General features: G+C 44.7%; 2 long non-coding RNA genes across 2 annotated transcripts in view; one reads left to right on the forward strand and one right to left on the reverse strand.

Annotated features, from left to right (window-relative positions):
* LOC311020145 overlaps positions 1 to 12,334 on the reverse strand; it is a 128,462-nt gene that overhangs the window by 92,338 nt on the left and 23,790 nt on the right. Inside the window, exon 2 of the long non-coding RNA XR_014597878.1 lies at positions 10,136 to 10,176. This is a non-coding gene — a long non-coding RNA (uncharacterized lncRNA). The remainder of the gene's footprint in view (positions 1 to 10,135; positions 10,177 to 12,334) is intronic.
* On the forward strand, positions 10,424 to 11,571 carry LOC311019530. Its single transcript, XR_014597814.1, has 3 exons — positions 10,424 to 10,825; positions 11,384 to 11,438; positions 11,520 to 11,571. It is a non-coding gene; the product is annotated as an uncharacterized lncRNA (long non-coding RNA).

Here is a 12,334-nt window from a genome sequence, read left to right on the forward strand (position 1 = left end):
ATGTTGTATAAGAACGAATGATATCAACCTCTTCTCTGCAAAGAGTTCACAAATCCTTCAACTGTTTGTATTCATATGCTAATAGTTATTAATTATTGGCATTTGAGTACAAACCCCCTTTATATGAGACTGAGAACAGGCTCAGTTATCTTTTCCCTGATTTCAGGGTGGTGCCCCATGTGCCCCATGTGTTATTAATTATATTAATAATCCTATTAATATCAATAATATTGATATAAATTATTATTAGCCGAATCTGCTCCTGCTAGTTCCCCAACACTGGTTTCTATGCCAAGTGCTCTGGTTTAAAATAGTCTCTATTCAATCTAAATATGTAGTGTCCATTTGCATCAGTGGGCCGCAGTTGGCCCGTGGGTTGTAGTTTGGCCACCAAATAAATGAAAACGCATGTTAATTTGTGTTTTTTAAAAAGGTGCTGGTGGGCCTAGTTTTGAACTCTGGCAGAGTCAGTCTAGCTGTTTCCCTCCACTTCTTTGTGCTAAACTAAATAACCGTTCCTGCTATTCATATTTTGAAAATGTACTCTGATGAGGACAGTGGCTCAAATGACAGCTGTGTGTCAGCTGGTCTCTTGTAGTGACTTATACACATGGAATTACTTTCCAATCCTGAAGCATTGCTTTAGCCTCTTTCAGCTAATTGTTTTTTTTTTTTTTTTAATGCGTCCAATAAAACAACAAAGCAACAAAGAAATCTAGTGACGAGCCAGTGTATCCAGTGGAGCATTTAGTAGCTAAAGAGAAAGACATAGGCAGGACAGATCGGGTGGTGAACACATTCGGGATTACACAGGACGATCAAGCAAAGACAGAACAGAAACATACAGAATAAATACACAGGGCTGATTAGGTCAGCGACAGACAGGTGTGGAGACACAAGGGCAGGCTATGGTGATTGGGTAGAACGACAGGCAAGGCTGACAAGACAATGAGACACAGCTGGGAGACAGAAAAAAGGAAGGGAAATCAAGACAGGAAACAAAGCATGTGGAAACACAAGACTACAAAATACAACAGGAAACCAACACTACAAGAACCCACAGTCATGACGGAGACAAGACAAGAAAAACACGTGACAACTCAAGACAGAAAGACTACAAAATAACACTTGAAACCAAAGCAAGAAAAACCCACTCATGACAAATCAATTGTGAATATTATGGTTCAATGACTCTACTTCAATTTGCGTCTTGTAGTTTGAACAGAAAATCAATCTATGTTTCAGTAAATCCCTTTCATATTGGTATTGCACTGAAGCAATACGATCAATGTTTCAACTCTTGACAAATACTCCTCCTCTCCTCTTCTCGCACTCATCAGCACAGAATCTACTTTCCTCCACAGTTCTGCATGAAAAGTTTGCTTCTTAACTTCTCGAGTTATTAGATTTGACTAGCTCGTTTTTCATCTTGACAGCTTCATTAAAGCACCCTGAAAGAGCTCAAAATATTTGTGTGTGTAGGTATGTGTGTGATCACGAATACAGTCTCCTCGTCCGTTTCCCTAAAGTCTGCTCATCCCTGACGCTATTCCCATCTCTTTCTACTAGCCATGTGTCATTACCCATCACTCTTCCTAACATTTTCTCTTCATTTCTTCCCCCTCCATCTTATCACTCTTTGTTCTACTCCTTTTCCATGATACTTTGTCTTTTTTTTCATAAAAAACAAAACAACAACACTTGTCTGCTGGCTGCCAGTTTGTTTCCAGCCTCGCCAAGCCTTTCCCTGCTTCGGCATTGGCTGGCTGGAACATCTGCTGTATTGGTATTGGCTAGTTACAGCAGGTGAGGCAGATCTCTGTCACTTAATCAATGCCCTACAGTTGGGGAAGCATGAGCCAGACTCAGTGCAGCAGCAGCAGCCGTCAGCATTGGCAGTTCTCCATGAAGCTGAGCATGGGGATGGCATGACCTTCAGACAGCCGAGCTCAGCAGGAGGAAGACAGCACACACACACACACACACACACACACACACACACACACACACACACACACACACACAAAATATACACAAATCACTTTATTTCCTAAAATGTCTGCAGGCCATGCCCAAAACTCCACCTTTCCCCTGCAGAGGTGAATGCTCAACTTCTCACAACAGGTGAATGACTGGGAGCATGGCACGTATGTATGGCAGTACTTTGGGAAGGTCATGAAGAGGCTCAGATAGCACATGCAAACACACACAAAAACAAACTGCAGAGGTTGCCAGATGCACAGCATTGGTGGAAGCCATTGGGTGATGAAGGTTGGCATCTGGTTAACTTTTTGAAATGGTGGCAGTTAGGTTAAGGCAATAGAACTACTTGGTTAGGGTTATGGAAAGTACTCATGATTTGGGTTGAAATAAGTATACTTGTAACAAGTTTACGCCATACATAATAATAATAATAATAATAATAATAATACATTTTATTTCAAAGGCGCCTTTCTTGGCACTCAAGGACACCGCACAGAGGTACACATACAAAGAAACAACAATAAAATAAAATACAAAATAGGAATGATTAAGACAGACGGAGCAATTGGCTTCAAATGGAATATGCAGTTTTAAACAGATGTGTTTTGAGTTGTGATTTGAAATGAGGGAAACGAGTCCATGTTTCTGAGTTGGGGTGGTAATGAATTCCAGAGACGGGGAGCAGAGCGGCTGAATGGTGGTGAGACAGGCGGAGGGGACGGACAGATGTATGGAGGAGGAGGATCGGAGGGAGCGGGAGGGAGTGGGAACATGGAGGAGGTCGGACAGATATCCAATCCAATCCACTTTATTTATATAGCACAATTTAAACAAACACAACGGTTTCCAAAGTGCTTCACAGTAAATAAATACATTTCCGCACAACAGAAGCGCAATAACAATGATGGACACAATAGGATAGAATCAATATAAAATAAAATAAAATAAGATAAAACGCAAATAAAGCCAGATAAAATCAGATAAAACTCAAATAAAATAATTAAAAAACAAATACAAATAAAGAAAATAAAAGGGTGCACTGCCCGCACAAGATAAAAATAAAATTTAAAAATAAAAAGGTAAAAAGTATGCACATATACACATAAAATCAACAGTCTACATGGTGTCAAACGCCAAAGAGAAGAGGTGGGTTTTAAGAAGAGATTTAAAATGAGACAGTGAAGAGGCCTGTCTCATGTGCAGCGGCAATCCGTTCCAAAGTCTTGGAGCTGCGACCGCAAATGCTCGCTCTGAGCTTCAGCCTGGCTTTAGGCACTGTCAGGAGCAGCTGGTCAGCTGACCTGAGAGAGCGGCTGGGAGTGTAGGGATGTAGCAGCTCAGAGAGGTAGGGTGGAGGAAGGCCATTCAAGGCTTTAAAAGCAAATAAAAGGATTTTAAAATTAATCCTAAAATTAATCCAGTGGAGGGAAGCTAAAATAGGTGAAATGTGCTCAAACTTTCTTGTGCCAGTTAAAAGACGTGCAGCAGCATTTTGAACCAGTTGAAGACGGGCAATGGAGGACCCAATAACCCCCATATAAAGTCCATTGCAGTAATCCAGCCGAGTGGTCACAAAGGCGTGGATCACTGTCTCAAAATGTTGTCTCTGGAGGAGCGGTTTAAAATTCAAATTAAACCGTGACTTCACCACAGCTTTAATCTGGCTGTCGAATTTAAGCTCTGCGTTCACCTTTACCCCCTGTTTGTTCACAATTGGCTTGTGATGTTGTGCCAAAGAACCCAGGTCAACTAGGGGGGTCACAGAAGCGCCACCAAAGACCATGACCTCTGTCTTTTTTCATTAAAATTAAGAAAATTTAAAGACATCCAGGCTTTGATGTCATGTAGGCAGTCAAAGAGTGGCTTAATATTTTAGAGGTCTGGCTTTTTAAGGGGGACATAGATCTGACTGTCATCCGCGTAACAATGAAAGGAAATGCCATGTTTCCTGAGAATCAAGCCAAGAGGGAGTAGATAGAGGGAAAATAAAAGAGGGCCAAGCACAGAGCCCTGCAGTACCCCACATGAGAGAGGAGCAGTGGAGGACACAGAGTCATCAAGGCTGACACAGATGGTTCTCAAAATCTCAAGAATATCTTGTTCATTTAAAAAGTCCATGAGCTGAGAATGCACAATCTTTTCTAAGATTTTAGAAAGGAAAGGCAATTTAGAGATAGGCCTGAAATGTGTCATCACTGTAGGATCAAGCCCAGGTTTCTTCAGCAAAGGTTGCACAACTGCATGCTTAAAATTAGCAGGGACCACTCCAGAGGACAGACTGCTATCAATCAATGAGAGGAAGGATGGACCAACAGTCTGGAAAACCTCCTTAAAAAGTCAGGGAGGGACAGTATCTTCAGGGGACCCCGAGGGCTTCAAATGATCAACAGTCTCCTGAAGGAAGGACAGGGTCACAGGTTCAAATGTGTCCAACTCAGCAGAGCAGGGGACACAGACTGAAGGATCAATGGCAGGAGGTAAAATAAGTGCTCTGGCAGAAGACACTTTATCAAAGAAAAAGTGGAGACATTTTTCACACATTGCAGGGGAGACCTCTATTCCAACAGTCTGTGGTGCATTCAGAGCAGAGTTAATAACTTAAAACAATACACGAGGCTTGTGGGAATTCAACAGAACAACATCAGAATTTTTTTTTTTTAGCCTCTTTCACATTGTTTTGGTAATTACGCCAAGCATCCCTCAACAATTGAAAAGACACTTGTAATTTGTCGTTTTTCCACTTTCGTTCAGCTCTTCTACACTCCTGTCTGGCAGCACGGGTCGTTTCATTCAGCCAGGGCTCCGATGTAGTTTTACGCAGTCTGGTCTTTAATGGTGCCGCAATGTCTATGGCAGTTTGACAGGTGTCGAGAAACCATGAATTAAGAGCCTCCGTATCCTCATACACAGATTCAGGAATGAATGACGCAGCTCTGTCCGAAAGCAGCCGAGAAGTGGGCAGCAGTGGAGGGGTTAATAACTCGACATCTGCGAGCAGAAGCGCGAGGTTTAACTGTATGACAGCAGACAGCAGCCTCAAACAGCACAGGCATATGATCAGAGAAGAAAGCGTCACAAATCTCCAGGTTAAAAACAGGCAACCCATGAGATAAAACAAGATCCAGAGTGTGACCACGTTCATGTGTAGGCCCAAGTACAGACTGCACAAGATTAAAAGAGTCAATTATGTTTAAAAAGTCCCGCGCCTGTGGGTTTTCAGGGCAATACACATCAATATTAAAATCTCCAACAATAAGGACCCGGTCATATTTAGGCATAATATCAGCCAAGAACACAGAGAAATCTGTTAAAAAGTCACTGTTATGTTTCGGAGGCCTATAAACCACAGCGCACAACACTGTGTGAAAAAACTCTGTTCAAAGCTCGTGAAGGAGGATGACAGCGATATCTGTTTACACTTAAAGTCAGTCTTAAAAACAGTCGCAATTCCTCCTCCTCGGCCAGACGTCCGAGGAGAGTTAAAATAACAGCACTCGTCGGGTAAAAGTTCGGTGAACACTCGACTCACCAACACTCAGCCAAGTCTCGGAGATGAAGAGGAAATCCAGTTCCCGGGATATGAAGAAATCCTTTAGGATGAATGATGTATTTCCAAGTGATCTGGCGTTAACCAGAACAAACCTAGCAGGAGCTGGCGGGTCCGGGCGAACAGCTGACGAGGAGGCCCGACACAGAGGCCGCAGGTTCCCCAGATTCACTCAGACAAGGACAGCAGGGTCCACGGGGATGGAACAGGACATCTGAGCCAGCCACCGGTACCAAACAGGCAGCAATAGGTTCCCGGGAACATTGAGAGACACACAGGCGATGTCCAGCACCAAATCCACCACGATCCAGGGTCACCAAACCAACCCTCAGCCTCACAAGACAGCCACTACGCTTTCCCCGGCGCCGGTGCCGTTTTTCGCTGCGCACGCGGCTCAAGAGTGCGGCGGAGGTATGTAGGGATATCCGATAGGAAATGAGGCTCACTTTTTTGTCCATAATAGTCGGATCTGACGAGATTTTGAGCATTGATTCTCAGATTTAGTAGCGTCTGACGATCATACACCAGCAGAGTGTTCACAGTTTGTGTAAAAAGTGTTAGAAACAGCAAAAACACACACAACAGTTGGAGCAGCTGACGGCCCGCCTGACACACTGGCGCCATCTTAATGTCTGACATGGGGGGGCGAGGTTGTGGATGGTCTTGAATGCTACCAGAAGGACTTTGTATTGGATACGGAACTGAACCGGGAGCCAGTGGAGCTGTTGGAGGACAGGAGTGATATGGTGGATGGAGGGGGTTCGTGTGACGATGCGGGCAGCTGAATTCTGGACCAGTTGAAGTTTATGGAGGGATTTGTGAGGGAGGCCAAAGAGGAGAGAGTTGCAGTAGTCCAGACGCGAAGTGACAAGGCTGTGTAGGCAGACCGGGTAATGTTATTGATGTGAGATTGAAAGGAAAGTGTGCTATCAAGTATGACACCCAGACTCTTAATCTGGGGGGAGGGTGAAACGGAGGAGTTGTCAATAGTGAGGGAAAAGCTGTTGGTTTTGGATAAGGTGGATTTGGTGCCAATGAGGAGAACCTCGGTTTTGTTGCTGTTTAGTTTAAGGAAGTTAAGGGTGAACCAGGTTTTAATTTCAGAGATGCAATCGGTGAGAGAGGTGGGCGGGAGGGAGGACGAGGGTTCAGTGGTGAGGTAGAGCTTGGTGTCATCAGCATAGCAGTGGAAGTGAAAGTTAAATTTGCGGAGGATGTTGCCGAGGGGAAGGAGGTAGATGATAAAGAGGAGGGACCACAGGACAGAGCCCTGGGGAGGGGATGGATTTAAGGGACTTAAGTTTAATGAATTGGGTGCGGCCAGAGAAGTAAGATGTGAACCAGTCTAATGGAGTGTGGGTGAGATAGCCTGTTGAGGAGGGTGGTGTGACAGATGGTATCGAACGCTGCACTCAGATCGAGGAGGAGGAGGATGGTGAGGAGTCCAGAGTCAGATGCCATAAGGAGGTCGTTGGTGATCCTGATGAGTGCTGTTTCAGTGCTATGGAGTGGGCGGAAACCGGACTGGAACTGTTCATACAGGTTATTGTGGGATAGGTGAGAATGGAGTTGGGAGGCGATTGTTTTTTCAAGGATTTTGGAGATGAAGGGTAAATTGGAGATAGGACGGAAGTTGTTGAAGTTGGAAGGGTCAGCGACATTTTTTTTTCAGAACTGGGATAATGGCAGCAGTTTTAAAGGATGTAGGGACAGTTCCAGTAGTGAGAGAGGAGTGGATGATGGCAGAGATGAGGGGGGCCAGGGAAGGGAGGCAGGTTTAAACGTGTGGTGTGGGGAGGGGGTCCAGTTGACAAGTAGATGGCTTAGATTTCCGGATGAGTTCTGTGATTTCTGAGAGAGTGGGGAGCTGGAAGGAGGAGAATGAGTGTGTGGGAGGGGGTAAATCGGCTGAGATGCTGGGGTGAGGGACTGATCTAAGGTTCTGGTGAATGTTTTTGATTTTTGCAGTGAAAAAGGACATAATGGAGTTGCAGAAGGAGGTTGTGTGTAAGTGAGGGGGGAGAGAGTCCTGGGGTTTGGTGATATTGTTAAGTAGGGAGAATAGTGACTTGGAGTTTCCTTCATTGGCAGTGATTATACTGGAGTAGTAGTGAGTTTTAGTGCTGGCAAAGGAGTCTTTATAGCGTAGGATGTGGTTATTGTACATTACTTTGTGGATAGTGAGACCGGTTTTACGATGGAGTCTTTCAAGTTGCCAACCTTTGGCTTTCAGGAGACGGAGATCGGGGGTGAACCAAGGGGCGGAGACGGTGAAAGAAACAGATCTGTTTTTTAACGGTGCAAGAGAATTAAGAATATTATGGAGTCCAGTGTTGTATAGGTGGTTGATGTCAGGGAGGCAGAAGGAGTGGATACTTGAAGTGAGGGTTGCAGGGTTAATGTTCTTAATGTTCCGGAATGCAATGAGGCGTGGTGTTTTAAAGAAGGAGAGTGTGAGCTTCCCTGTAAATGAGAGGAGAAAGTGGTCAGTTATGGGGAGTTCATCAGCTGTAATGTTGAGAGGGGTGACACCAGAGCAGCAGATTAAGTCCAGAATATGGATATTGAAATCACCCAGCAGTATTATGTGTGGTGCGAGAGAGGATAATGTGAGGAAAGCACCAAAGTCAGTTAAAAAGTTTTCGGTTTCGGGGGGCTAAACAGTAGCAATGATGGTTGGGGTGGGACCAGACAACTCACAGACAGTAGACTCGAACGAGCCAGAGGCGGGGACAGACAGCGGCGAGACTTTCCAGTTCTCGTGGTAGATTATTGTGACACCTCCCCGGCCGGAGCCACGGGGTTGACAGGTGTAAACAAACCCACTAGGAGTGGATTCCTTCAGCTGAGAATAGTCTTTGGGCTGTTGCCACGTCTCGGTTAAGCAAAGAAAGTCTAGCTTACGGTCGGTGATGAGGTCCTGGATGAGGTGTCCCTTGTTTGTCAGTGAGCGGATGTTGAGCAGAGCAAAGTTGAGCGAGGTGTTGTCGCAGCTGGTGGTGGTGCTAGCCGACCGGGCTAGGCGGGCTAACACTCTGTGGTCGACAGCCCGGCTGGTTGAGCGTGGAGGGCAAAAAGGCCGGCGTCGTGAGCTGGACCAAATGGACTTTAATGTTGTTGAGCTGTTATGGTGAGAATTCCGGCGGGATTTCCGGAGAGGCTGGAAGGTGATGTCCGGGTGGAGGTAAGGTGCCTCTGGCGCAGGTCCAGGCCGGTGACAGCGCAGCCGGAGCAGGTCAGCGGCCGAGTACTGCAGCAAACCCGTCACTTGCAGGTGCAACAGAAAGAGCCAGACACAGACAGACAAGATGTATGTCGCACCGGTCCACATTGTGTAGGAGGAATCAGGCAGCGTAAACGGCCAGACCAGTGAGGCTCAAGCCGGGACAGGACAGGTGAGCTATCGGTAATATCGACGATAGTGCCGGCAAATCGTGTAAGTATTTCAAATGAAGGCAATTGTACTGTCAATTTAGGTCAGGACCATAAATAAGTCTGGGAAGTAAAAAGTTAAAAAAAAGCTACCGGCGAGCAGCGGCAGCAAGTCGTGCCAGCGTTCACTCATCACCCGGTGAGAAACAAATAATGTCATGTGGCTCAGTGGCCCCCTGAGTAAAATTCCTTTGTTTGTTTGACCCATCTACCAATCCCCTGATTTATGTTCTCAGTAAACATTGCAAATGTGTTTATGGTCTCAATCTCTTTCAAGTCTTCTTCAATCCTGCATGATGTTCATTTAGTACGTTACGGTAGAGTCAAACAGACCAGAAAGCAGGGGATACTTTAGGGCGGGACTACCTGGTGATTGACAGGTAGCTGTCTAATGTGGCTGGAGGCATCAAAACTATAGTCCAAAAATCAATGGGTGACATCACAATGACTACATCCATGTCTTATAGACAGTTTATACTTTGATCTGCCTGCTCTTGAATGGGAACATTTCCTTTGTTACTACATTTAGGGCTGTAGCTCACAATTACTTTATTAATTTATAATTCAATTGTATTTATAGCATCATATCACAACAGCAGTTATCTCAGGACACATTCCACATGGACCAGGACTAGAACACGGAGTCCATGAATTTCATAGTCCCAACACCACTAGGAGCAATTATTTGTTTTGTAAATTAAATGTCCATCATTTCCAAAAGAATGTGATGTATAAAATTGCTCGTTTTGACCAACCAAAACCTAAAGATATCTGTTTTACTCTCAAAGGAGATAAAGAAAAGCAGCTGTTTATAGATGAGTCAATTGTTTCAGCAACTTGCTAAGTGGTGCATCTTCACATTCAATTTGCATTTGCATCAGCAGAGAAAGAACATGCAGACCTTTAAAAAAAAAAAAAAAAAGTACATTAAATAATGTTTTTTTTTAATCAGTTACTAAATTTGTCCAGCCTTTTCCAGTAGTGTCAGGGTATCTCATCAGTGCCATCAGTGATGTTCCTCTTCTCATGGTTTGTTACTAACTTACAGTGACAGTGGTATCAATAACACAACGTAAACCAGCCCACTACCAGTCTGTCACCAGACCTCGTCTCCCGCCGATACACTTGCTTTCATCTACTCAGCTATAAAGTGAAGGACACATCAGTACTCACAGATCAGAGGCAGCTGGCATCATCTGTACGTTGCAGGCATCCTGAGGAGAGGAAGACATCATTAGAGACATTGCAGCCAGCTGGGAGGATTAGATCCTGATGGCTTGGACTTAAATGGATGAAGTTCACCCTTACGTTTGCTATTGGGTGCTACGGTGCCCCTGAATGTCCTTCATGAGCTGCGGTCACAAAATACAAGAACTAACATCCAGTTTCTTTCCGACCATTGGCATACACTTGTCTCTTTGACCTCACACAGTATCATTGCCTTGCATCTCTCCGACTTAAAGGGGCCCTATTATGCTATTTTTCCACAAGTTAATATAAGTTATTGATGTCTCCAAACCTGGTCTTTGAATTCCTCAACTGGAAAAAACAATCGGAACATGTATTTCGGAGTGGATCACACTCCTCATTTTCAGCTTTTTTACCCCACTTTTTCAAACGGGTGATTCTGTCGGGGTGTAGCCTTATGCTAATGAGATGACCCCCGACCCCGCTCCTACTGAGGAAGTGGTTGTGTCTCTCCGCCCCGTGCTGTCCGCGTCCAGCTTGTTGCCATGGTTATGGTTCTACGCTACAAACTAACAGCGGTCCAGCCGTACCGCTTCGAACCGGACTCCGACCCAGAACCAGGACCAGCTCCCGTAGAAGTTCTACGCCGCGGATGCAGCAGGACGAACCTGGATGGTTAGTTAACATGTCTGTGTAACGTTTTAGACGGTAACTCGATGTGTGTTAGCGTAGCTAGCGCTAAGCACAATGACGCTAATGCTGCGTTCTTCGCTCTATAAGTAACGTATCTGTGAGCTATTTTCGGCAACAATTAATATTGTTAGTAGTGCCGTGTTGTTGACAATTCACAGTTGCATGTTTTCCAAATGGGGACGCAACATTATATTTAAACGGATGAAAACCCGATGAAAACAGCATCCTGTATGCGGGCAGTTTGTTTACATCACATTAACGGGATTAAAAACTTGATCCTCTACACATAAAGATATACAAGGAATGGGATTTGTTCAGTATCATGTCGTCCTCCAGAATTATGTGCTGAATTGTGAATTATAGGCTGTGTGCTGTGTTTTATAAACGTGATTTGCTCCATCTCAACATTACGTGCCAAATTTACTGTTACAAAATTCAAACATGAGGTTTACACCTCAGCTTGTCAGCAAAGTCCGTCAGGTTACCATATTAACAAGATTTGTTGTTGAAATGCTCAAAGTCTGTACTATATTCATCTAGGTGACTAAGTGGGCCTTCAGACACTGAACATGTCTGCTGCATGGAGACACCACGGGTAATGTTACTGTCTGTTACACCAAGTTGTCTGTTGAGATTATTATTCACATAACATGACGATGATCATGATTCACACTAGGTAAGAAGACGGATGCAGCAGCTGGAGGAGGAAGAGGCTTGCATGGTGGGACATCCTGGTCGTGTCTGAATGTTCTCTCTCCAAAACGCATGAAATATATATACAGCTGGTTATGGTGCTTTACATGTAAGAGGAATACAGCAGTCTGTTGTTTGTTTATCAATTGTGTTTTATAAAAAATAAATCCCTCTATGCAACATATTATGCAGTCTTCCTGACCATTACTTCAGTAATATTAACCATGACACATTTTACAATTACTGTAAAGACTTTATTGTCAAATTAATCAGCAGTTGAAGTTCACAGTTATCTCAGAACACAAACGCAAACTGTTCGTGGCCGACTCTGCAGGGTCATATCAAGCTCTTCTGAAGTCAAGGAAGAGCTGCCCTCCAAAGTATCCTCCTCCTCTACCGGGTCCAGGCGAGCTCTCTTTGATGGTCTCCTTATTGGAGTGGTTGTGAAACAGGTCTGGAACCATGGCTGTGCCAACACCAAAGTCCTTGCAGGACACAGTAGCTGTAACAGAGTTGTATGGAGGAATGAAACCCATGATATCACATAATAGAAATACACATCTGCACAACTACTAGTAGTTGCTGTTAAACCTGATCTAAAGTAGGCTACATGTCGGGCTACACACCTTTACTTGGGTAAGGAGCCTGTAGTCCTCCTACAGGGCGTACCCACCAAACGCGATGAAACTTCATCGCGCGACAAGATTACATGTAAAGTCAATGCAAAGACGCGATTAGACGCTTCATCGCGCCGGGCGACGCGATGGACGCGATAGCGCGGCGCGATGGACGCGAAAA

The sequence above is a fragment of the Eutrigla gurnardus genome (genome assembly GCF_963514095.1).
Source record: "Eutrigla gurnardus genome assembly, chromosome: 10".
Classification (NCBI taxonomy): domain Eukaryota; kingdom Metazoa; phylum Chordata; class Actinopteri; order Perciformes; family Triglidae; genus Eutrigla; species Eutrigla gurnardus.